Source organism: Dromaius novaehollandiae, chromosome 5, assembly GCF_036370855.1.
Source record: "Dromaius novaehollandiae isolate bDroNov1 chromosome 5, bDroNov1.hap1, whole genome shotgun sequence".
Lineage (NCBI taxonomy): Eukaryota > Metazoa > Chordata > Aves > Casuariiformes > Dromaiidae > Dromaius > Dromaius novaehollandiae.
Window position 1 is genome coordinate 823,818 of NC_088102.1, and position 25,323 is coordinate 849,140.

The 25,323-nt window shown below is 64.4% G+C and overlaps 1 protein-coding gene and 1 long non-coding RNA gene across 3 annotated transcripts in view; one reads left to right on the forward strand and one right to left on the reverse strand.

Annotated features, from left to right (window-relative positions):
• Positions 1-440: 440 nt before the first annotated feature.
• On the reverse strand, positions 441-4,788 carry LOC135328628 (uncharacterized). Its single transcript, XR_010389587.1, has 4 exons — positions 3,947-4,788; positions 1,721-1,938; positions 1,421-1,540; positions 441-578 (listed from the first exon to the last, which is right to left on the reverse strand). It is a non-coding gene; the product is annotated as an uncharacterized LOC135328628 (long non-coding RNA).
• A 4,486-nt stretch (positions 4,789-9,274) lies between these two features.
• LRFN5 (leucine rich repeat and fibronectin type III domain containing 5) overlaps positions 9,275-25,323 on the forward strand; it is a 59,670-nt gene continuing 43,621 nt past the window's right edge. Inside the window, exon 1 of one of the 2 annotated variants that reach the window (XM_064511788.1) lies at positions 9,275-9,821. The gene's annotated coding sequence lies outside the window, so the exon portion shown is untranslated. The remainder of the gene's footprint in view (positions 9,822-25,323) is intronic. The other variant, XM_064511789.1, reaches the window with a different exon arrangement.

Consider the following 25,323-nt stretch of genomic DNA (forward strand, 5'->3'; position numbering starts at 1 on the left):
TCCAGCTCTGCAGCTGTGAGCTGGAGCTTCAGGGTGCCCGTGGGGCACGTTGGGGTCTGGCTCCGCAGCCATGCAAATGCATCGGGGGCCCGTTGGGGTCCAGCTCCAGGGCCTTGCCAGCGTGCTGGGGTGTGCGGGAGCCCCGCTCTTCCTGAGGAGCAGCGGGCCCGGGGCAGCTGTGCCCAGACCAGCGGGGCAGAAAGGGGACGCGGCTCACCGCCCGGCCGGGTGCTCGCTGGCTCTGTCGGCAGCCGCATGCTCCCGGGTCCGTTCACCACCGGCAGGCAGGGCCGGCACCCCCGGCTCTCCCGGCCTGGGCAGCATCTCCCCGGGCGCGACACCCCGCCACCCGCCACCGTCCCCCCCACGCTGGGCGCCCGCCCCCGGCGTCCTGCCTTCGCAGACATAGCCGTCGATGAAACCGCGTCCGCTCAGCCCAGGGAAGATTCAGGGGTGACGTTAGCACAGCACTCACCCTGGGAAAAACATCCGATGGCCAAAGCTCCTTTGACTTAGCGGAGTTCCTCAGCCTGCCGACATCAGCAATCGCTCCTCTGCAGCCGTATTTGCTCCAGCGTCTACGAAAGTAAAAATACCAGCGATAACTGTGACCTGCTTGTGTGACTTTGGCGAGCTGGCGCATGCTTGACCTGGCACGGCAGGTAGCCAGCGAGCAGGAAGAGAGGGCTGGTTTTGGACAGAGATGGCAACACGGTTCTTCATCTCTCTCGACCCTGTCTTAATACCCCACGGCCTTTCACGGCACATCGGAAAGTGTTACCCAGTGCTTGAGAAACACAGCGCTACAGGGGCTAGACATAATAAATGAATAAATAAATAAAATGTCAATGTCTGGAAGTGACAGTAGAAAACTTGAAAGCAGGAATAAGATGCCCACATTTAGCAACAGGGATAGCAAGCCACTGGAGCCGCTCACCCAGGGAGCTGCTAGTTTTGTCTCTTGAAGCTTTTTCCAGCACAGCCTGGATTCCTCTCCAAAAAATCTTCAAACAGCAGCAGAAAGCGCGACGTGGAGCCTCGCGGCTCTTGGTCTGTGCTCCGCGGCAGGTCAGAGGGGGGTTATATGCCTGCCTCTTTCCTTTAAAAAGTGAAAATTGTGCTTGTCTCCTCTGGGGGGGCCCCGGGATACGGCACTTGCAGCGGGAGCCCTCGAACCTGCTCTGGGCGCAGTGCGCTTGGACCGGTGCTGAGGTGGCTCAGGACCTGGCGGGACGGTGTCACCCCCTGAAAGGTCGGTGCCTCCAGAAGCTGCGAGGAGCTCGCACCAGCAGCAGCAGCAGCGAGAGGGTAATTAGCAGTGACAGTTCCTGACCCAGGCGTCCCTGATCTCCCTGACTCTTGTAAAGGGAGTTATTAGTCAAATGCAGTGCTCGTGTGTGAAACAATTACCACTAATTACCATCACGCCGCGGCACTCGGAGATCCTGAAGCACAGCGTGGACGTCTCATGCGATTAGAGACCATCAGGGCTAGGATTTTCCTAATGCAACTTTCTAAGCGTTCTGCGTGCAGCATAGTCCTGAAAACACAAGATGATGCCATGCCGATCAGGTGGCCTTTAATGCGTTTAATCTGTACATAATATTCAAAACGAAGCAGGCTGGCAGAGTGGGACCCAGAACGCACACAACTACAGCAGGTATCGCTAAACGTCCCCCCCCGCCCCGAGCACACACACACGCAGAAGAGATGGGAGTACTTAGGACGTCTTTTAGGTCTCCTTGACAGCATCAGCTTGAATCAGGCAAAAGATGGAAAGTCCCAAGAAGAGCCGCTCTCCATTGGACAGGGGTGGCTGAACCAGGTCGGGACAACCGCTGCTGTTCGACTTCTGTCTCGTGCTCCTGAGCGGTGCAGGACAAGCGATGAGGTATTAATTCAACATGTGCTTGGAAATGGACTGGAACAATGTGACGTCTGCAGAAAGGAAAGGAGAGCAGGGATCCAGGAAATAATGAATTAATTTTTAATACCTCTAAATCTACGGAAAGAGTGAAATTCAAGCCTAACCCAGGACCTGCACCCAGTTTGCGCTAGCAATTGAAAACAGACCCAGGCAGTGAATGGACATTATCTCAAACCCATCTGCAGACAAGGCCGTAACAAATCAATGCCCCAAGCGCCAGGCGCGGCAGCGGCCCGGGCTCGAGGAGCGCAGCTTGGGCTCTCTGCACGTCCTCGCAGCATCGCTGCCTGGGCTGAGACATGACCGACGTGGCTGGTAAGCTGGAAATGCACCATGACGACCTAAGGAAAACGAGCAGGACAGAAGGCGGCAGGGAGCAGAGATGTGGGGAATAAGGAATAATCCCGAGGGCTCAGTGCAGTGGCAGCAGGCAAAGCTCGAGGGCCTCTCGGTGCCCAGACCAGGTCTCCGTGCCTGCAGCAGACCTGTTGAGGGCTCCAGCACCCCGGGAGCGCTGAAGTGTTGGGAGAAATCGCATAAAAAGGACACGGCTGCTCACTGCAGGCTGCCCGCACTGTGCACGTGTGCAGAAACACAGCTCTGAACGGCCTTTAAAATGTGCTCGTTGCCCCGACCAGACAGAGGAGTAAATCCCGGACGAATAACTGGAAATACTGTGTCATGGCTAGACCAAGGAATTCAGCAGTGCTTGGAAACTGCTCAGCCTGCTCCTTATTAGATTTATCTCACAGCTCTTCCTTCCTCCTCTGTAGGGTTCTTTATTCAGAGTTTGCGCAAATATTTTCCTTCAGAAGATGTAATATCTCTGAGTGCAAATACCCAAACCCTGTATCATTTTGTAATTTCATACCGCACGGTTCTTTCATATGCATATCACTCATTTGCCATCGCTTTGAAGAGTGCAGCTTGAGCAATGGGAGGGAGAGGAAACCCATTCAGTGTTGATTTTAATTGAACAAGCGCAGAAGCTGTGCGGATCCATGCCAGATTTCAGCTCATGCTCTTTTGAAGAATTACTAGCCTGCTTTTGCCTGTGTGTCTCTGTATTTTTTTCCAATTAGCAACTTCCCAAAATATTAGTTACTTTATTATTTTTTAGTTTTGCTTGTTTGGGATGTTTATGTGTAATGAGCATTAAGTCTCTTTTCTTTGCCTGTTCCGATGGAATACTGTATTCCTTGTTCAGTGAGCAAAACACCAGACCAAACTGGATCTTGCCTGCATTCAGGAGTAAAACTTTCCAGTGAAACTTGCACCACTTATAGTGCAGCCTTTTCATTTAAATGTGCTTACACCTGCGGTGAGCTTCTGTGGGCTTTAACTGTGACTGTAAAATCTTAAAGATTTTGTTGTTGTTGTTGTGTGCACACACGAGAGCCCGGGAGGTTCTTCATTCCCCCGTCCCAGCCAGCTGAACACGAGCCCTCAGCTTGTTACCTGGATGTAAGAGAAGAGATGGGGCATGCAGCAGAAGGAGGACAGTGCAAACAGCTTGAATTATTGGATATCCTCTGCCATGCAAGACTTAGCTTAAGGAGAACACTTAAATCAGCAACTGGTAGAAGAGCAAACAGTTTTTCCGGGTGTAATGGAAACATGCTCTGCACACAGCTCTCGGAAGCAGCAGCACGCTAAGGGAATCCGAGCGGGCTGGCGATGGTGATTTTGCTGTTTTCTGCTGAGAAGTCACCTCAACAAAGAAAGAGTACATTGCATCGGAAAGAAATATGAATAAGAAAGAATAAAAGAGAACAAGAGGAGCGTGCAAGTGGTAAAGGAGCACCTTATTAAAATGTCAACAGCACACGTAAACTCTGCCAAAGAAAGGGGAGGAGGAGACATCCTTAGCTCAGCTACTCAGTTCCATGAAATGAGCAGAGAGGTGGATGTTCAGCGCTGGCGGTGCCAGGCGAAGGTGCCTGCAGACGGCCAAGCAAAGCCCATCTCGTCCGCGCGCCGCCTAACACCGTCCTCCCACGCGCAGCAAAGCACACGCACCTGGGGGCACGCAGGCTCTGACCGAAGGCGTCCCAAGGGATGTCCTGCCGCGTCTTCGTCACCCGTGACCCCTACCCGTTTCGTGCCTGCCTCGGCCGGAGAGGAAAGGCGGGCTCCCTTAGGCGAGGCACGGCCTGGCCAAGCTGCCCCGCCACTCGCAGACGGCGACGGGAGCTCGGCTGCCGAGTGCGAGGCCTAACTGGCACCTTGGAGGTACCGGGGGAAGGCCCTCGCTCAGCAGAGGGGTGATCTCTGCCCTTGGCTCCAGCGGGGTTAATCAAGAGGACGAAAGTGAACAGTGCAATTACTGTAATCATGAATTTCAATCTAACTCAAACAGCTTTTTTTAATAGTTAAAAAAAACGGTAAAAAAGGATGCACCTCAGCTACAAAGTGTCTCTTTTACTCGGTCTAGTCTCGGCTGCTGTTTGGCGCAAGCCTGCCCGAGGACAGACCTACAGCCTCCCACCTCGCCCCGAGCGCTCCAGGCACAGCGGTGGGTTCCCCGCATCGCTGCGCGGGGCTGCGGGGGCGGCACACGCACGGCCATAAACCAGCGGGTGACGGGGCATCGCCACTAACGAATGCAGCCTGGGTACAAACCTAACACCCGTCCACCTGAAGTGAGATTACAACTAATTAAAAGGAGGAGGCCTATGCAAGAACTGCTTGTCTGGGTCAGGCTCACACAGCCCTCCCAAGGCCGCGCCGGCTGATGATGCATTAACGGGACAAGCCGCTGCTCGCGGAAGAGCACGTGGCAGCCTGGGGGGTTTCCCACCCCATCCATGCTACGGCCTGGCTAACAGCAAACGCCAGACCTAGGGACGAGCGGGAGCTGGCTGCGATTCTTCTTGTACAATGCAACAGCTCCCCCATCTTACCGACCGGAGAACTCAAGGTGGAAAAGGATTCCGGGGGAAGGAGTGTGAGGGTAACGGAGCATCCCGAGCCGCTGCTGCTGGAGGGCGAGCCTCGCACCGCGCTCGGCGCCAGCAGTTTCCCACTTCCCGAGTGCTTCGGAGGAGGGAAGGATCCACTCCAGACACGCCGCTCTTGACATTCCTGTGATTAGCGCACTGGATTTCCTGCTTCTAACCATGAGTAAATGCTGCAGTTTCCAAATACGTTTCGATGAGGAACAACATCATTATCATGAAGAAAGTAACATTTACTCCCTCTTGTCTTAAGTTTTAGCCTGAATGCTAAAATTGCAGCTGCCCGTCTGCTGCTCTTACTGCTGCGCTGCTTCTTTGCAGTACGCACACACCACCCTGCATTAACGCGCGGAGGTGCTTCATGAGAAAGCACTTCTTATGAGAAAGCACAAGTTTGTGCCAATTTAAAGCACTGTCTCGATGCAGAGTTATGTACGCCTGATTTGTCACTTCTCATCTTGCCTGGGCTGCTACGTAACCACCAGCACCTCAGGAAAAGCAGCACTTCTCCCCTCCGGCCCCGAGAAGAGCACCCCGCTCTGCTCATCAGGTCTGCGGCTCTCCCAAGGGTGCTCCCCGCTTCAGACGCAGCTCAAAGGACGGGACGCGCACCCATGGCGTAGGGCCAGCGAGGAGGTCCGAAGCGACCCGGGACGAGCAGCGCGTGGCGACCCACTGCTGCCGCCGCGGTAAAGGGCCCCCGCGGTCTGGAAGGAGCCCGGAGCCGGCGCGGCGGGAAGGCAGCAGGGCAGCACCTCGCAGCCAGCCCGCTGCAGCGCCGGGTTGTACCAGTTAGTACCAGTGTGCCCAGTCTGCACCTTCCTGCTTCGTGGAGTGATTAGGGGTTAGAGCGAATTCACAAAAAAAAGCATTGCAGCATGCTCGGAGGCTGCAGTAAGGCAGAACTCACAATACATGTTTGCTAGCAAGTGCATAAGGTATGGGTGGACTTAGCCCAGGTAGAAGAGAGGCTTCCCCAGCGCGGTGGTGGGTCCTGGCTCGCGCGCCGCAGCAGCTCGGGTGGGTACCACTGAGCGTAGCCCACCCCGCGGGCAACGCAGAGCAAGGCCTTCTCTTGGGGCGTGCGTCCTGGCACTTGGTGACTCCCCCGGGACACAAACTGCCCCTTCCTACGGCCCGAAGTCTTTCCCAGAACAGCCCCCCGCAGCCTGCCCGGGGGTGTCCCAGGCGAGCGCAGGCGCAAGCACCCTGCTCCTCCCCGGTGCCGGGAGCGCTGCGGGAGAGGACAGGGCAGGTGAACCACGGGCAGGGAAGCGGTTTCAGGCTACGACCGGCAAGAGCGAAGCAGCGGCACGTGGTCACCTGGTGCTGGGCGCAAGATCCGCTTCGCCATCCTTTCGCAGGGAAGAGCACCACGTGCCGTCGGCTGCTTCTGCTGGCCAGCTGCGCGGGGCTCACCCGACTCCCAGCCGGCCGTGGAGCGATGCCTGGCGCCGGGCGAGCACCACGCCTGCAGCCAGGGCCTCGGGGGCGGCAGCCGCGCACAGCTGGGAGCCGGCGGGACCCCGATGCGCCCTGCGGACTCGCCAGCCGAGTCGAAGGCAAGTCACCGCTCAACCGCCGACCCCGCAGAAGCGGCGCTCCGTGCTGGTCCCCGGCCCTGCTCCCGGGAAAGGACACGTCCCAGCTCCCGCCGTTGCAGCGCTCTTCCTTCTGCGAGCAGGTCACAGCCAAGCGCCTCGACGCGGACCCGCCACAGCCCAGCCCCGCTTCCCAGCCCAGCGCCGTGGGACGGCACCGCCGAGGGCAGCGGGAGGGGCTGGGGGCACGCGAGGCCGGAGCCGTCAGTGGAGACACACACAGCACACGCAGACAGGCTGACTGGCCACCTCGCCAACCGGGCGCGATTCTCCCCAGCGCCCCACGCTCCTGGACACGCCAGGGCGGAGCAGCTCTTTCCACCAGGTAGCTTAGAAAGGCAGTGCTGCCACTTCAATCCCACGTCCCACGTGGATTTCAGGCCAGCAAAGACGCTGCAGCAGCCCCCGCTCAGACCTCTGTGTCATGCTCAGCAAGTCAGACAGTGCAGGACAACTTTTGCAGCTGTCTGCAAGAATGCAGAAGTTTTGGACTGTGCTGTAAAAACGCTGCTTCAGAGCGTGGTCCTGAATCCGTGCTCATGGGCTGTGCTGGACAGTAAGAAGCCAAGGGATCCTCTGGCATGGGCAAGACCATGAGGGCAAGCTTCCACTTGGTCACCACCGGGATTTTCCACTTCCCTTCCACCACGGAAGGTGTCTCCTAATGCTCCTGCCTCCAGCAGCAGCCACACAGCTGGCACCAGCAACGCGTCATCCATCCCGCTCCTTGGGCGGCCGAGAACTGACGGAGCAGCAACTGCTGTGGACACGAAGCCCGAGAAGAGTCTGATCCGCTAGAGGCAAGTTGGGATAACCAACCTTTTACCATGGAGCATCTTCTTTTCTCTCTGCTGTCTCCAGAGGAAGCCACGCTGTTAAAGCTCAATCAGGGCTGGGCACAAGACCGAGGAAAGCTGCACCTACTGTCTGCAGCTCCACGGGGCCATAGTGCTAAAACTGGGCATTAGGGAGAGGAAGGCCACACAGAGCCAGGCCTAGCACAGGCAGCCCACTGCCACAACCTTTCCCTTACGGGAGCAGAAGTGTTACAGCCATCGCTTCCCTCCAGCATTTTGGCCTCGTCCCTACGAGAACTTGAACTGGCTCCACGAAACAGCAGCTGGGACCGGGAGATAAACACTGACTAACGAGACCTGCCATGAGTACCCGGTCCTGCTGCCAAGCCCCGGGCAGCTTCGGGGGCTGCCGTCAGACGGCAGAGGACGGCTGCTGCTCCAGGAGACGCACTCCTCTCTCGACCTGGGTCAGGAGCTGCGGAGGAGACCACCAGGACAAACCTTCTTTCCACCGCAGAGCTTCCAAGCAGAGCACTTTGCTCAGGCTGAGTCGAGAGACCCGAGCCTCAGCGTGCTGCAGTTTCCTTTTTCCATCCGCACTGACACCAGACATCGCGTCCCAAGGCAAAAGCATCCCGTGCGCAGCGTCAGCAGAGGTGCGAGGACGGGCACTGCGCCTCTCCTTCTCTGGGAGGCAGTTTCACCCAAATGCACCCCCAGCACAATGCCAAGGTAGCCCAACGGCGTTGCTGCTGCTGTCTCTCAGGGCACAGGGCAGAGGACGAGTCCTCTGCGGCCTGCAGCAGCGACGGCCCTCCATCCCGACCCGGCTGCGGACACCATCCTCGGGCGAGAGGAGCTGAGCCAGGCCGTGCGGCAGCCCCAGCACGGGGGCCATCCGAGCACGCTGCCGGGCTTTCCGCACAGACAGCCGGGCCCTTCCCCAGGGAGCGGGTCTGCACCCTCCTCGGGACGAGGGGCACCCGCGGGGCGGGTTAGCTCCTGCCCAGGAGCCCACGGGCAGCGCTCGCTCGTCCGGCCGCTGCTTACAGTCCTGCAACATCACTGGGATTCCTCACAGAAGAGAACGAGACAACGGTATCGGTACTTCATGGCACGAAATGTGCTCTCCTCCCTGTTAGGGGTCCCGGGAGACACAGAACAACCACCGAACGCCTCAGAGCTCCCACACTTACTGACCCCCGAGCTAACGAGCCGGGACCACCCCTTCCAGCAAGCCAGGCGCCACGAGCCGGTGCCCCCAACCCAGGCCCTCCGTGGCCTGGCCTGCCAGGGCGAAGGCGCTGGCCGGGCACGGGCTGCCGGGGGGTGCGCGGAGCCGGGCACCGTGCGGGGCAGCGTGCAGCGCTGAGCACCGTGCGGGGCAGAGCCGGGCACCGTGCGGGGCAGAGCCGGGCACCATGCAGGGCAGCGCCGAGCACCGTGCAGGGCAGAGCCGGGCACCGTGCGGGGCAGAGCCGAGCACCGTGCAGGGCAGAGCCGGGCACCGTGCAGGGCAGCGTGCAGCGCCGAGCACCATGCAGGGCAGCGCCGAGCACCGTGCAGGGCAGAGCCGGGCACCGTGCGGGGCAGAGCCGGGCACCGTGCGGGGCAGCGTGCAGCGCCGAGCACCGTGCAGGGCAGCGCCGAGCACCGTGCAGGGCAGAGCCGGGCACCGTGCGGGGCAGGGTGCAGCTCCCGCCGCCGCCGCCGCCTTCGCCCCGCAGTTGCTCCCCCGCCGCCGCCGCCGTCTCCTCCCGCCGCCGCGCTCGCCGGCACAGAGACAACCAGGTCCACGCCCGGCCGCGCTCGCCGGCTCCCGCAGCACCGCTCCCCGCCGCGGGGCCGCCCTGCACCCCGGCCGCTCCGCTCCCCTCCGCGCTGCCGAGCCGGGGCTGGGGGGGGGGGACGCCCGTCGGGGCACGGCCGCGGCCCCGTCAGCACCGCCGGCCCCGCGCAGCCCCGGGAGGGGGCGGGGGGGGAGCCGGACCGCCTGCCCCGGCCGGCGGCAGCGGCGCGGCCCGCGGCACGTCTGCGCGGCGGCGGCGGCGGCTGCGGCGGGGCCGTGCGTGCGGCGGCGGGGCGGGGAGGCGCCCGGCTCCTGCAGCCCGCCCCGGCGCGGCGCGGCGCGGCGCGGGGGAGGCGGCGGCTGCCTCCATGCTGCAGCGAGCGGCGCGGCTGCCCGGGGCCGGGGCCGGGGCCGGGCGGCAGCCGGCGGCGCGGAGGATGGGCGCAGCGGCGGCCGCGCAGGGCCGAGCCGCGGCCGCCCAGCAGCCAGCCCTGCCCCGCCGCAGCGCCCGCCGCCGCGGCGGCTCCGCCTGAGCGCGCGGAGCGGAGCGGGGCGCGGCGCCGCATGGCCCTGCCGCCCGCCGCTCCGCGCTAGCTGCCCGCGAGCCGCCGGCACTGCCGCGGCCGCCCGTCCCCGCGGCGGCGGCGGCGGCGGCGGCGGAGGCAGCGCGCCCGGCGCGCAGGATTACGGCGGGGCGCGGAGCGGGAGCGCGGCGAGGAGCGCGGCTCGGCGAGGATTAACCTGGCGCAGGTACGCGGCAAGGTCACCGGCGCGGCGGGGCGATGCGCGCGGGCTGCGCGGCCGCGGGAGCTGCGCCGGGAGCCCCGCGCGGCCCCCCCGGCGGTGCCGAGCGCGGGTGCGGGTGCGGGTGCGCGCGGGGCCCGGCGCCGGCCACGGGGCGAGCGGCGCGGAGCGCCCTGCCCGCCCGAGCCGCGGGATGCGGCGGCGGCGGCGGGGGGCAGCGGGGCGGCGGCGGGAGCGTGACGCCCGCCGGAGCCTCGCCGCGGCTCGGGCAGCGCCGGACGCCGTCGCTCCGCGGGAGGCGCCAGGTACCGCGGAGCGCGGCCGCCGGCTCCCATCTGCATTGCGGGCGACTTTACTTATTCATGGAGGAAGGGGCGCGGGGCTGCCGGCCCGGCACGGCTCGTCCCGCCGCGGAGGGGCCGCCGGCAGCGAGGCGAGGCGCTCGGGACGCCGCGGCCGGGCCGGGCCGGGATGGGACGGGATGGGATGCGCTGGGCCGGGCCGGGCCGGGCCGGGGGAAGCCCCGCGGGGCCGCGCTGCCACCGCTGCCCCCGGGACGGCGCCGGCGGCCGCCCGAGCCCGCGGCTGGGGGTGCTGCAGGGCCATTTATGCCGCCGCGGCGGCCGCCGCCCCCTCCGCGGCTCGGCGCGGTGCTGCCGCCGCCTGGGGAGCGCCGGCACCGCCGGGCCGGGCCGGGCCGGGCCGGGCCGGGGGCGGCGGCGGCTCTGCCCGGTGCCCGGTCCCGCGGGAGGGCGGCGGTGGCGCGGAGCCGGCGGCTCCCGCGGGACCGGGCGCGCAGCTCCGCCGCTGCGGCCGCCCAGGCGGCTCCGCGTCCGCGCTGCGGCGGGGCGAGGCGGGGCGGGCGCTGCCCCCGGGGGGGCGCGGGGGGCGGCACCGCCCGGCCCGGGCCCCGCCGCTGGCGGGGGATGCGGCGCCGCTGCTGCCCCGGCGCTGCCCCCGAGCGCTGCCCGCGGCCCCCCGGCGCCCTGCCCGCGGCCGCCCCGTCGCGCCCGCCGTCCTGGGGGCTGCCCGGCCGCGCACCCCGTGCCCTGCCCCTGCCGGGGGGGCGGCGGGCGCTTCGAGGCTGCGGGGAAGCGAATGTGGGACAGGAGAGACCTTTGCTCCTGCCGGAAGGTTCCCGCTGGGGGAGACGGCGGAGCGGTTGCAGCGGAGCCAGCGGAAACCTCGCAGCCATGTTCGTGTCGGCGGCGAACAAGCGTCCGGGTTGCCCGGAGCAGGCCGAGCGGGGCCAGGCCCCGCGGGAGGGGCACGAGCCGAGCTGCACCCCCGCGCCTGGCACCGCGGGCTGGGGCGGCCCTGGCGCAACGGGGCTGGAAGGTGCTTTTGGAAGTAGTCGCTATTCGGTATCGCTGCTTGCCGACCCGGGGGCAGGGGCTGCAGGCAGCTGGGGCTGGCAGAGCAGGGGTCCGCTGTCCCGGTGCGCGTGGCTGTGCCTTCTCTCGCGGCCAGCTGCGACCCGGGACAGCAGCAGCTTCCCTCTGCCGCGCTCTTCGCTTCTCCCGCTGCCGGAGCCACCGCGTCCCTGGGGCAGGGCTGTTCCTTGCTGTGCTGCCGTGGAGTGACCGGAGCAGCGGGAACCTGGGCGCTGCGGGCAGCAGCACGACCCGTCCTGTCCCCAGGCTGCACGGGGAGCGTGGTGCCTCCAGCCCAGCCAGCCCTTCACAGCCTCGCGACTGCCCAGGAGCCGGCCAGGCCCCGCGTCCCTGTGCCCATGCTTATGTTTCATGTGCTCCCCGAGCAGCTCAGTTCGTCCGTGTTGAGCATCTCTAGGTGACTCTCTGGGTGTCCAGACCTGGTCAAGCCACCCTGGCTGGACAAGCCGGTGGGACGGAGGGGCTCCGGCCCCAGCAGCGGGGCTGCTCTGCTAGCGCGGAGCCCGGGGCCGGTCCCCGTGTGCGGGGGTGTCGGCTGGCCGTGCCGTGCCTGGTGTGCGGGAGCGTGGTGCGGAGGGGCCGCGCGGGCCGGGGCCCTTCGGTGGGGTGGCACACGGGGGCTTTGGGGTCTGCGCCTTGCTGCGCTCCGTGAGCTCTGGCCGGGCCCCGCCAGCTTGGAGACGCGGCCCCGAGTGTGCTGGCGACGTGCTGCCCTCCCCGTGGTGCCCTCCCTGGCTTCGGGGTGCCGCTCGCGGTCCGTCCCGGCGGGTGGACAGCGTGCCGGCCGGCTCCTGAGCAAGGGCCCGGTGGTTCCTCCGCTGGTCTGGGGGTCAGGTTCGGTTCTGCAGGAAGCAGCACACCGGAGCCTGGGTACGCTTAATGCCCAACACCTTTCTCTTCTACATTTCTAAATATATACTGTACTCAAGGGATTATGCATTTGTTTAAATGCATAATAAATGCATTTAAATGCATAAAGACTATATAAAAATGCATGCTGGAGCTTTCCAGTTAGGCCTAGAGTAACAAACCTTGCTAAGGAGCTTCCCCAGGCGTGTTAACTCTCCTTTCTTCTTCTTTCAGAAATAGCAATTACTAGTTTTATCATGGCAATACAGTCAGTGGAGGTAAATCCTGAATATTTCAGGCCTTTATTAAGAGGTCCAAGCTGAACTAGTTTACGAGCTTTCTGGTCTATGGAAATGCGTGCGGCTCTAGAAGTGGAGTCCAAACCGTCCTGTTCCAGTGGTGGCTGGAGGACTGGGCAATCTTACGTGCGGTTCATGGTGAAGATCAGGCCTGGGCTCTGTGGCACAGCTCTGTTTGGGATTTCTTTTTAGGGTCTTGCTTTGGATTTTTCATACAATTATTGACATTCAGAGCGGCTCCCATAGGGCTGCATGGGTATGAACCCTGCACAGCTTCATCGTAAGGAAGAGCTTCACCCGGGAGGAGGAGGGGTTGTCTGGGCAGCCCGAGGGCTGGGCACACTGGGTGCGTAGGACAAACGGGTGGGAGCACGGGAAGAGCTGTGGCAGGGTAGCTTGGCAAGAGGGAAGCAGCTCGTTCCCAAGCAGGTCTCCTGGCAGTTACGGGCCCCGCGGGTGGCTTGGCGTGTGCTTCTCCCACTGGGTCCGCAGGACGCGGCGAGGCTGGCGTGCGCGAGGTGCGGCCTGGGCGGGGAGGCTGCCTGCGGGCTGCCAGGGCTTTGGAAAGCGAGGCGACCCGGGGTGCCTGGAGAGCCTCTCCGTCCGCGGGGGCATATGGAGGCATTTGAGATGCTGGAGAGCTAATGGCTTTCCACTGCTGATCGATATTTCCTGTGCTTTCAGATGTGGTAACAGGTTCAGTTTTATAGAGCAATCTTTTGAATATTCTCTGAGCAAGCAGCCGATCCAGAAAATCAGCCTAATAGCTCGGCTATTAACAGGCCGGGCAGCGTTTGAGCCAAGCAGAAGAGGCTGCTCTAAGTGCTGCTGCAGCGTTTTGGGCCAGGCGCGCTCCATGCATTAGGGAAGATTTGTACTCCTCTGACCAGACACCGCGGAGTGTTGTCTATTTATACGCGGCTAAATATATCCTCTGCAGCCTTCAGACTTTTCGAGCTAGTAGTAAAATTACTTTTCAGTACTGTGCTATTATAATTTGCTTGATGACACCATTTGATAAGTTTTGTGCTAAGGTGTGTGTGTGTGTTTTAAATAAAAATTCATCTTGAGGTAGTTACCTAAAATGCTTTTGAAATGAAAGCGTGTCATCAGTGCAGAGGGAGAGCAGAAGGAAACGTGGTTGAGCAGAAGCAATAGCTGGAGATGTGCTCAGGCCTGAAAATCCAAATCCGAACCAGTGCGGGGTTTTGTTTTTGTTGCTTTAGTCTCTTTAAAGACAAAAAGTGAAGCATTGCTCCTAGAAATGTGTATCAAATAATGGTGTTCTTTGCACTTAAATAGAAACATGTGCTTCTCATTAGTCAGATATACCTTCTGGTACCCTTGAGTTTGAGACATCGGTTTGAAAGCAGCGTGACGAATCTCGAAGCGTCTCCCGTTTGTGCGGCACGTGTAGCGGTCCCGGGCGCTGCCGTTGCCCGTGGAGCCCGCGGGATCGCCGGGGCCCTCGCTGCGATGGCCGGTACGCTGCAATGGCCCCGGGCGCAGAGCAGGCCTCCGCGTTTGGGGACAGGGAGCAAGGAGAGGAGAGGCGGTTCTGCTGCCCGGCTGGCTGAGCCCGCAGCTCTGGGTCGGGGAGCTGTGGGGGAAACGCTCGCCCCGGTGCAGGGGTGGGAGCCCGCTGCGGGCAGCAGACACAGCCCGCGGTGCGTGCACGGCGCTGGCGGAGCGGCTGCTTCGGGGTTACTCACGACGAGCTGCTCTGGACAGCCGTCGCGTTGCATGCTGCGGTGGAGAGCAGCAGTAATTGCTGTCCAGGTCCTGTTTTGGAAATGGTTTTGCAGACCCTGGGGTGAAGGACGGTGCCCTAATCCCGGTGTGTCATAAATATTCCCACGTATCCCTGCTGGAAAGGCTATTGCAGTGACGACTCTGTGTCAGTGTTTGAATTTGTCTGGAGCTGCTAAAGGTCTTCTGGGCTCCGCAGGAGGGATGGAGACCTTTGGTATATTCCCGAATAGCAAGCGGGATCTCTTACTGGGTTGTGCTGGCTATGGGAATGGTGTCCGACCGGCCTGCAGCCCGTCAGGAGCTGGCAATGATGATTATTTTGTTTGCTACAGCAGCTCTCCCTGGCAGTTCCTGGGGAGCTGGGAAAGCCCACAGAGGAAGCGGCAGGGATTAATATTCCCTGGACGAGGAGATGAGACCTGGAGAAGTTAAAGGCAGGGTTCTCAGAAAAGGTCCTTCTCCTGACAGCCTTAAGCCTGTTTTTCGAATATCCCTACTTTAGAGCAAAGACGGGCGTTCTGCCCTCCCAGGGCCTGTTCTGGCCCAGTGAGACTGAGGCCACAAGTCCCGTAGCCGGAGGGCAGGAACTGGGGTGAGACGGCCCCAGAGCCAGGACCTGTATTGTAGTGTCTGTATCACTGTAGTGTCTGGAAGTGTCTGTGGTTCCGGACGGGAGCAGGGCACGGCGGGTCCGTGGCCTGACACACGGTGTGATGCCGGGCCCAGCTCAGAAAGCCCCTGCGGCGTTGGCCACCGGCGGGACGCCCTCTGCCCGTCCCCGTCCTCTGCCCGTCCCCATCCTCTGCCCGTCCCCATCCTCTGCCCGTGATCATCTTCCTCCCCCATCATCTTCGGGGCTGCTGGCGCTGGGCGGGAGGCTGCGCTGGCTTTGCCTCTGGTCCAACCTGGCGCGGCACGTCTGATGTTCCCGCAGAATAAATCACTCTGTGAATAATGTTTGTCCCGAGCAGGCTGAATAATGCAAAAAGTGATTTGTCCGGTGGCCGCTTCGGCGGATGTGGGGACCCCCCGGGAAGGCCGCGTTGGTTGTGCAGCGCGTGGCCGGCAGCTTCCTGGTGCTGGAAACCGGTGTCTCGCGCCTTGCTTTTGGGGTTCCTCCTCTGGATGAAGTTTCTCATCGGGTGCTGTCTCACAGCAAACATTTCCCTGAAAGCACATGATGAGTTACCTTTGCTTTAAAGATGAATAGCTTTTTTTTTCCCCTTGGAGTTTTTCTTCAGGCGTCTCTGTTGCGATGGTGGTGTCTTCTTTTTGGATTAAAGACAGATAAAACTGTCTTCAGTTTTCACTTCCTCAGCATTGTTTTGTGGCCAGATATCCGATATTCTCTTTGCAGTTCTGTATACCACGTAGTCTCTGTGCTTGGCCAAGGGGGACGGAGAGACAGGAGGCCTCAGCTGGAGAGGAGAACCCGTAGCGGTGAGATGTGGCAGTCTTGCACTTGACGTAGAAGCAAAACCGACCAGTCGCTGCAATAGAGCAGTAGGGAAAAGACACATGGACGAAAAAGCGGGGTGGGAAAGGTCGCACGGGGAGGAAAAGGCAAGAAGTGTTTTCAGTATGCTGGTGACGCTGCTGCAGCTCCGCGGGCTTGGGCGCAGGACCTCTGTACCGACGTGGGAAAGTAACGCGGGGATTGCCTGCTGCACCCGGGTGCCGTGCGGTTACACTTCCCGGGGCTTTAGGCGGAGTTAGGAGTTCATCCGCTGTGGGAAGCCTCTGCCCGAGCGAAGCGGAGCGCGTGCAGCGCTGCTCGTGCTGGAGAGGCCGCATCGTCCTGTCGTCACCAGCGCACCTCGGGCCCTTTCCGCGGGACCCTGCCGCGTGGCTCGGTGCGAGCGCGTCCGCGCAGGGCGAGCGGGATCCGTCGCCGTGCCGCCGGCACTCAGCGGCCCGCTGCAGACGTGGCGCTTTGCGGGCAGCCTCCTGCACACAGCGCGACTGAGCCGTGCCGCGCTGCGCGGAGCTGCTGCTGCTCTCCCGCGGCAGCTCCCCGGTGCCCGGGGCTCCTGCCGACGTCCCGGCGGCGCGGGTGCCCGTGGCGCGTGGCGGGTGCGTGCCGCGCCGGGAGGAGCGCGATCCTTCCGCGAGCTGCGCTTCCCGAGCGGGGAATAGCAGTACGGAGCCGCGGGAGGACCTGGCAGGGCCTTCGGGGGGACCTGCTGGCCTGGCCTGTGGCGGGCTGGGGACTCGTGTGCGCAGGTGCGGGCGATGGCTGTTCCTCGTAGTGCAGCGCGTGGCTCTTGCAGCGCTCAGGCCCCGGAGGTTGCGGCGTGGGGTCCCGCAGGGGTTTTCTTTCACCTCCCCACTCCGTGCTGCGGCTCTGTGACTCGTCGCTGTGTCTCGGCTCCGGGCGCGTGTCCTCCTCCCGGGAGGGATCGCGGGAGCGGACGGACCCGCAAGCCGGCCGAGCTGCGGTCGTGCTGGGGCACCGGGGCGTGGGGCGACGCAGAGGACCGGCCCCCCAGCTGGGGCTTCCCAGCAGAGACTGCGCCAGGCCCCTGCAAGCCCAGCTCCGCAGAGGCCCCCCGGGCTGCCCATCGCTCGGTGCCCCGGCCTCAGCAGCGGTAGACTGGGCCGCTTGCGTCCCCGTCGCCAAGCGCGTGGCAGGGGCTGCGCTTAGCGACTGGTTTTGGGGTGCAGGCTGCTTTTCAGGAGCTCCTCGTTCCCTTGCATGCAGCCCCCGTGCTCTTAGTGTGAGCTTCGCGGATCCCCCCTTGCACCTCCCATGCCTGTGTCCCCGTGTCCCCAAGCAGTGAGGGACCCTCCTGCCATGGTCTAGCGTGCATTGGAAACATCCGTGGGGACACGGTTAGTGCCCCGTGGCATGGCTGGGGTTATCAGAGACAGGGAGACGTGTTCCTGCCCCGGGCAGAAGCAAGGCATTTCAGCTCACGGTGTGGCAGGGAGCATGTGGGCAAGGGCGTATGGGTGCAGCTGCAGCGGGGGGTCAGCCCCGTGCTCCTGCTGCCGCCCCGTCTGCGGTGGGTGACCGTAAAGTGGCTTATTGCGAGTGGCTGCTCCCTCCCGCCGTGGCCCTCACAGCTGCTTTTTGCAGTCAGTCTCAGGGCAATGCGGTATAAAGCAAGGTTCTTGGGGTTGTTTTTTAGTCTCTTCAGGAAAGTTGAGCACCCCGGGTGTGACTCTCTGAGTTCCAGCTGCATGGGAGTGGGGTAAGTCCACTGGGACCGCTGTGAAGTCGCAGTGCGGTAAGGGCCGAACGTGTCCCGGCACGTCCTGCATGAGGGGCGGCTGCCCTGGCGGCGTGGCCCTTCTCCCGCGCCGGCGCCGAGCGGGGCTGCGGAGGCTCGGCTGGAAAAAAAAAGTCAGAAGAAAAAAAGTCGTGGAAAACCGCAGTGCCTGGGAGTTCTCCCTGCAGGGTGGGAAATGTGCTGCAAGATGCATCTCTGCCGAAGCTCCCGTTGCACGCCCGGCCCGGGGCGCGGTTATCCGGAGCTGAGCCCTCGCGGGACGCGTCCCCGTCCCCGTCCCCGTCCCCATCCATGGTGCAGCCCCGCCAGCAGCGTCGCCCCGCTGGGCACCCCGGGGCACCCCTGCCGCTCGGCTCCCGCCCTCCCTCCCCGCGCGCTGCCGGGGGCACGTGCTGCGTGTCTGCGGTGGGCTCACCGCGCGCCCCGGCTCGGTGCTCGTGCTCGGCGGCCGGACCTGCCGACGCCCCGACGCGGCTGCCGGGAGGGCGGCTGCTCCCCCGGGCTGGCGCGTCTGGTGCGTCCATTACTGCCCATTGCTGCCCTGGGTCAGGCGCTCTGCTGCTAACTTGTTTTGTTTAAGAAGCAGTCTGCAAACAAGCGCCTCGTGTGTGCTGCAGTAATCCCCACGTCCTTCCCTGCTTGTCGAAGGGAAACGTGATAAATACCACGGAAAGGGGAGAGCAGGTCAAGACGTGCAGTTGCAGCTGATCTGCTCGTTTCAAGTGAAAATGGTATTAATTTCCAAGGGAGCAAGTCAGGCAAAGAGTTCGAAAATGAGCTTTACTAGCACGGCCGTGTGGAACGGATAAACATGAATAAGAGATGATCTGGTTGGGTAAATGCCCTCTGCTTGCTCTGGTCCCTCCTGTGATCAGCGCTTGAACAGCCCCTTGCTGTTCAAAGGTATTTGGTGTTTTGCTGTCCGCCACGTTTCCCTTGCAGGATGCAGAAGAGCAGAACTGGATAAGCCTAACTTCTTCTAGGGAGGAATGAAGAAGTCTGTGTGCAGGCCTTCTGGCTGTATTTAAATTGCATCGGGAAAGTTACAATAACTGGCACAAGATATAGTAATGATCGGGAGCGGATCCTGGCCGGTAGGACGCAGGACTCGGGATTCAGTGGAAGAAGCTGGGCTCATCGCCGGCTGCGTGCCCATGAAATCAGACCCCCCGACGGCTCCCTGGTGGTCCGTAGTGCTGCCCCGATTTATGCCGAGATGCGGAGAGGGGTGAGGGTCGAAGGAAGAGAGCGAAGGGCAGGAGCATCACGATTGCAACATAAATCAGAGCGATCGCTCACGCTCTGCGGGTGCAGCGTGTTTCTCCTTCAGCGCTGGACATCAGCAAACCTGAACAAAACCGTCTCTGGCTGGTTTTGCCGTCCGTCCCTCGGCAGTCCCTGCACGTCGCAGCGGGCGCGCGGCTCCCCCGCCGCTGCGGAGCCCTGCCCTCCGCCGCCGGTGCCTCTTCCGCTCCTGTTCGGAGCAGTCGTGCAGCGACTGGAGATGCTAGCTGCCTACGGAGATACGGCAGCGGGCTTTCAGTGCCAGGGGCTTGCTTCTGAGCTGCCGCTTGGGCGTGCAAGGCGTCGTGGTGGAAGATGACCTGTCTGCGTTGCACCGGAGTCCGTGCACGCGTGTGCTGGGTGCTCTGGAGCGGCTCTAGCGAGGTGTGACGGACCGGTCGCCGATGGAGGCCGGGGCCCGGCGGCAGAGCTCCCCGCTCACTGACGCCTGCGCGCAGCCGCGCTGCTCGTCCTCCCGGCTCGGCCGTCCTGACGGGCTCGTGCCACCCCCGTGGGACCGCCTGCGCGTAAACCAATTAAGGGATTACAGCTGCAGTGTGCAGCGTGCTCCCGGTTTATTAGCAATGCAGGTGTAATTCAATTAGCGACAGGCCGAGCTGCCGCCTCGGGCGCGGGTGCCAGCCGGGTCGGGGGCCTCGGCCCTGCCCCTGCCCGGAGCGGCGGTGCTCCGTGGGGCTGCGCCTCCGGCAGCGTTTCCTGGCCGCCTTTCCTGCAAGGTGCTGGTTTGCGGGTGTCCCGGGAGCGCGGGAGGACTCGTAAACCCTGGAGTGAATCGCTCGGGTTTCGCAGCGCTTAGTTTCTCACTTGGGCTTCGCGGGGGGTTGGCGCCTGCCAGCCCCTCCTCGCCGGAGGAGCATCCAACACTGCCAGCGGTGCAGGCAGCTGGCTTTGCTGCGTGCTGGAGGCACAGGGTAAAATAAATAAGGGCAGAATGTTAAACTATCCTGCCTTGCCAAAAAAAAGGAAAAAGAGGGGAAAAAAAAAAAAGGAGCGGGAGGGAGGGAGGGAGGGAGCTGCCGTCCCTCCCGGCGTGCAGAGCCCCCGCAGCCCGGCTGCTCTGGGACCTGCGCCTTTGGCTGCCAGACTGGAAGCGTGTTCAGCCGCCCGCGTGCTGGTCCTCTCCCAGGGCTGAAGCAGCTTCCCGAAATAAACCCGTGCCAGCGTTACGAGGCCGGAGCCGCTTTGCGTGGAGAGCGGACGCGGGAGCGTGGGCGCGGCGGTCGGCCGCAGCCAGCGGCTCTGCCAGGATGCTTGGTGGGCGGCGTGTGTCCTGGCAGCGGAGCGGTGGGAGGAAAGTCGGTTCCTCAGCAGACGGGGACAGCAGTGGAAGCAGCACCCTGCCCCCGGGCTGCCTCCGTTGCAGGCTGGCTTGGCCGTCCGTGCGGGCGCTCGCTTCCTCCCCTTCTCCGCAGCAGCGGGTCCAGCCGCTGCAGGACCTTCCTTGCGCGCGGCGCTGCCGGCTTCCTTCCCAGGGCCTGTGTCCGCGGGAGGAGGCAGACCCGCTCTGCAGACCGCTCCGCCAGCGCCCGCGGGGCACATCGCCGCGTTCCCCCGCTCCTGCCCTGGCCGCCCCCGCGGCGGGTCGGGATGGGGCCCTCTCCCAGGATACGTCGTGCTTGGCGGTTCGTGGCGTCCCGTCGTTTTTGCTCAAGTGATGATGTTTGCGTCCCAGGCGGTGCCAGTTTCTCACGTTGTATCGGTGCATTACTGTGTGCTCCCCCGGGGACGTGGCCGGCGGCTGAATGCAGGGGCCCCCCTGTTATTTCATTAGATGTGCTTACTGAGGGACAGCAGGCCTCAAAACGGAATCACTTGGGGTTGCAAAAACTCTTTTCCAATATATTTCCAGCTGTGCCGCGGTTGGGGCACGTGCTGGGAGTTTCAAAGGAAACCGCGTACGAAAGGCGGCTCTTTGCAGCGGGAGGTGCGGAGAGGACGGTCAGGCCGTCCGGAGACGGTGGGCAGGGCTGCCGCGGCGCGCGGAGCTGTCGGCTGGTTTCCTGAGTACGTGTGTGAATGAGAGTTTAGCTGATTGCAATAGCGAAGTAGCGCGTTCTCCTCATTTAAGTGGGTGAAGCGAAGCACCGCAGTGCCCCTTCCCGGTGCTGTGCCCTGTCTCGCGGCACGGCTCCGCTGCCCGGCTCCGCAAGGGGTCCGTGTCCCGTATGTCACCTTTAAGTGCTGTTCCCGAGGCCGCTGCTGCCCGGGGCAGCCCCGGGTCCCGGTGGTGCTTGGGGGGCAGGGAGCCTCGCTGCCGCCGGGAAGCACGGCTCCGTTCTCCCTCCGGCTGGAAGAGCCGCCCAAACGGCGGCAGAGCCGTGGGGCAGTGGCGGGTCAGTGAGCAGTGAGAAGGTGTCTCTCCCTGTTGAGATGATGCTCCCGCCAGCCTTGAACTCCTCCTGCCTTTAAAGACCCCGGTTTCTGTTCCGGCGTTGTCTCAGCAGTACTTCACCTCCCAGCCCGTGATCTCCGCTCGCGCCGTGCTGCTGAGCTGGATGCTGGCGCGGCGGAAAGGGTCCCCTGCTGCGTCCTGACCGCGGAGCAGGAGGGTGCCGGCGTTGCCCGACCTGCTCCCGGTCCTCCTTTCTGTCCTGCTCCCTCCTTCCCGTTCAGCTACCGTCTCTCCTTCCCGTTGCATTAATCATAACGTTGTTTATTCCGTTTTCTCGGTTTCTTCTTTATTGCTTCCTTTTCCTCTTCCTTCCTTTTCTGCATCTTCCTGTTCTCTTTTCTTCTTCGTCTCTCCACGCTGCTTGTCTCTGGTGGTGAAAAGCAGGGAACAAGAGGGTGGAGATTTCTTCCTGCATCTCTCAGAGTAACAGCACCGTGTTTTTTATTATTATTATTCTGTTTTCCTCTCCACCGTTTATGGGGAGTTTATTCTGAAAAGCTCGCAATTAGCACGCGCTGCCCGAGGTTGGGGGAAGGATGTTGAGTGGCTCCTCTGCCGTTGTGGAGCGCAGGCGCTGGAGGAGGAGAGCTGGTGTTTCAGCAGAAGGCATCTTGCACGTGGAGGGAGTTGGAAGGGGAGGAGACGGGGCTGGCGGCTGGGCTCCGGAGGAGGAGAGTCGTTTCACGTCCCTGCGGTTGGAGAGCGGGAGGTGTTGCAACGCGGCCGAACACTGCGTTGAGGGACGGTTTGGCGCTGGCTGGGTCGGCGTTCGTGGGACAGCCTCCTCCGGCCCCGCGGCCTTTTCCTGGTCTTCCTGCTCCGCTGCCAGCCCTGGTCTCTCTGGTGCCTCTTTTCTCCTGGTCCCCTGGCACCAGCCCCACTGCTCTGCTAACGGCTCTCCCCTCCGTGGGCCAAACCACTGCCAGACGTGGCCCCGCTCCCCACAAATGCCCTCGCTGCAGCTCGGATGCCGCTTTGGTCCGCGCCGGGGGATATTTTTCAGTGGTGGGTGGTTTGGGCACGTTGCACCTGAAAAGAGCGGGTTCCCGGGACTAGTCACGGGCCTCGGCCAAGGGCAGCGGAGATGCTGGAGCGGGAGGCAGCTTGTGCTGTTCTCCTCCAGCTTCGCCGCGCGCTGTCGCGGGGGCAGAGGGAGCGTGCGGGGGCTCCCACCAGCCTTGCTGCGAAGGGGTCAGAGGTGGGAGGCGGAGCGGCCATGTCCCGCTGGGGACCAGGCACTCCGGTGGGCTCTGCGCTCCCGTGGCAGAGCCGGGGGGACCCTGCGCGCTTTCCGTGGCCTGCAGCAGTTTTGCATGGGGGGACAACATGTCCTCCCCATGGCCCAGAGAGGTTTTGCGTGGGAGATGCTATGCGCTCCGCATGGCCCAGAACAGTTCTGCATGGAGGACTCTGCACGCTCCCTGCAACCTGGAGCAGTTTTGCATGGAGGACCCCGCGCGCTTCCTGCAGCGGTTTTGCAGGGGGGACCCCGCGCGCTCCCCGCAGCGGTTTTGCGTGGAGGACTGCTTCGGAGGGCTTCGCTGCTCCGCACAGCTTGCCGGCTCCGGCGGGCGTCAGCGTGGGGGCTGCACCACGGCCCCGGGCAGATGGAGGTTGTGCGTGATCAGCGAGTAGTGTGCGTCTGTAGCAGCCGGAGCAGGGGCTGGGAATGACGTGCCTGGGGCCTCTTGCAGGTCCCTGGCTCATTAGTTTCCAGAGGGTACCGGTGCAGGGAGTGGGGGATGCCAGGCCCTTATTTCTCTGGCAAAATCAACCAGAGGGCACGTGGTGGTGGTGCAGCTCCTCTGCGCTGTGCTTGGCACGTGCATGGCGGCTGCGGGGCCGGAGCGGCTGCTGAGGTCCCACTCCCGGGGCAGAGCGGCTGCTGGGGTCCCCACTCCCGGGGCAGGAGCGGCTGCTGGGTCCCGCTCCTGGGGCAGAGCGGCTGCTGGGTCCCGCTCCCGGGGCAGAGCGGCTGCTGGGGTCCCACTCCCGGGCCAGAGCGGCTGCTGGGTCCCGCTCCCGGGCCAGAGTGGCTGCTGGGTTCCCCACTCCCGGGGCAGGAGCGGCTGCTGGGGTCCCACTCCTGGGGCTGGAGCGGCTGCTGGGTTCCCCACTCCCGGGGCAGAGTGGCTGCTGGGGTCCCACTCCCGGGGCAGGAGCGGCTGCTGGGGTCCCACTCCCGGGGCAGGAGCGGCTGCTGGGGTCCCACTCCCGGGGCTGGAGCGGCTGCTGGGGTCCCGCTCCCGGGGCAGAGTGGCTGCTGGGGTCCCACTCCCGGGGCAGAGCGGCTGCTGGGGTCCCGGTCCCGGGGCAGAGCGGCTGCTGGGGTCCTGCTACCGGGGCAGAGCGGCTGCTGGGGTCCCGCTCCCGGGGCAGGAGCGGCTGCTGGGGTCCCACTCCTGGGGCTGGAGCGGCTGCTGGGTTCCCCACTCCCGGGGCAGAGCGGCTGCTGGGGTCCCACTCCCGGGGCAGGAGCGGCTGCTGGGGTCCCCACTCCCGGGGCAGAGCGGCTGCTGGGGTCCCACTCCCGGGGCCGGAGCGGCTGCTGGGGTCCCACTCCCGGGGCAGAGTGGCTGCTGGGGTCCCACTCCCGGGGCAGAGTGGCTGCTGGGGTCCCGCTCCTGGGGCAGGAGCGGCTGCTGGGGTCCCACTCCCGGGGCCGGAGCGGCTGCTGGGGTCCCACTCCCGGGGCAGAGTGGCTGCTGGGGTCCCGCTCCCGGGGCAGAGCGGCTGCTGGGGTCCTGCTCCCGGGGCAGAGCGGCTGCTGGGGTCCCGCTCCCGGGGCAGGAGCGGCTGCTGGGGTCCCACTCCTGGGGCTGGAGCGGCTGCTGGGTTCCCCACTCCCGGGGCCGGAGCGGCTGCTGGGGTCCCACTCCCGGGGCAGAGTGGCTGCTGGGGTCCCACTCCCGGGGCAGAGCGGCTGCTGGGGTCCCGCTCCCGGGGCAGAGCGGCTGCTGGGGTCCCGCTCCCGGGGCAGAGCGGCTGCTGGGGTCCCACTCCCGGGGCAGGAGCGGCTGCTGGGGTCCCACTCCCGGGGCAGAGCGGCTGCTGGGGTCCCGCTCCCGGGGCAGAGTGGCTGCTGGGGTCCCACTCCCGGGGCAGAGCGGCTGCTGGGGTCCCGCTCCCGGGGCAGAGCGGCTGCTGGGGTCCCGCTCCCGGGGCAGAGTGGCTGCTGGGGTCCCACTCCCGGGTCAGGAGTGGCTGCTGGGGTCCCACTCCCGGGGCAGAGCGGCTGCTGGGGTCCCACTCCCGGGGCAGAGCGGCTGCTGGGGTCCCGCTCCCGGGGCAGAGTGGCTGCTGGGGTCCCACTCCCGGGTCAGGAGTGGCTGCTGGGGTCCCACTCCCGGGGCAGAGCGGCTGCTGGGGTCCCACTCCCGGGTCAGGAGTGGCTGCTGGGGTCCCACTCCCGGGGCAGAGCGGCTGCTGGGGTCCCGGTCCCGGGGCAGAGCGGCTGCTGGGGTCCTGCTACCGGGGCAGAGCGGCTGCTGGGGTCCCGCTCCCGGGGCAGGAGCGGCTGCTGGGGTCCCACTCCTGGGGCTGGAGCGGCTGCTGGGTTCCCCACTCCCGGGGCAGAGCGGCTGCTGGGGTCCCACTCCCGGGGCAGGAGCGGCTGCTGGGGTCCCCACTCCCGGGGCAGAGCGGCTGCTGGGGTCCCACTCCCGGGGCCGGAGCGGCTGCTGGGGTCCCACTCCCGGGGCAGAGTGGCTGCTGGGGTCCCACTCCCGGGGCAGAGTGGCTGCTGGGGTCCCGCTCCCGGGGCAGGAGCGGCTGCTGGGGTCCCACTCCCGGGGCCGGAGCGGCTGCTGGGGTCCCACTCCCGGGGCAGAGTGGCTGCTGGGGTCCCGCTCCCGGGGCAGAGCGGCTGCTGGGGTCCTGCTCCCGGGGCAGAGCGGCTGCTGGGGTCCCGCTCCCGGGGCAGGAGCGGCTGCTGGGGTCCCACTCCTGGGGCTGGAGCGGCTGCTGGGTTCCCCACTCCCGGGGCCGGAGCGGCTGCTGGGGTCCCACTCCCGGGTCAGGAGCGGCTGCTGGGGTCCCACTCCCGGGTCAGGAGTGGCTGCTGGGGTCCCACTCCCGGGGCAGAGCGGCTGCTGGGGTCCCGCTCCCGGGGCAGAGCGGCTGCTGGGGTCCCGCTCCCGGGGCAGAGTGGCTGCTGGGGTCCCACTCCCGGGGCAGAGCGGCTGCTGGGGTCCCACTCCCGGGGCAGAGCGGCTGCTGGGGTCCCGCTCCCGGGGCAGAGCGGCTGCTGGTGTCCCGCTGGCAGCGCCCGCCCGGCTCTGCGGC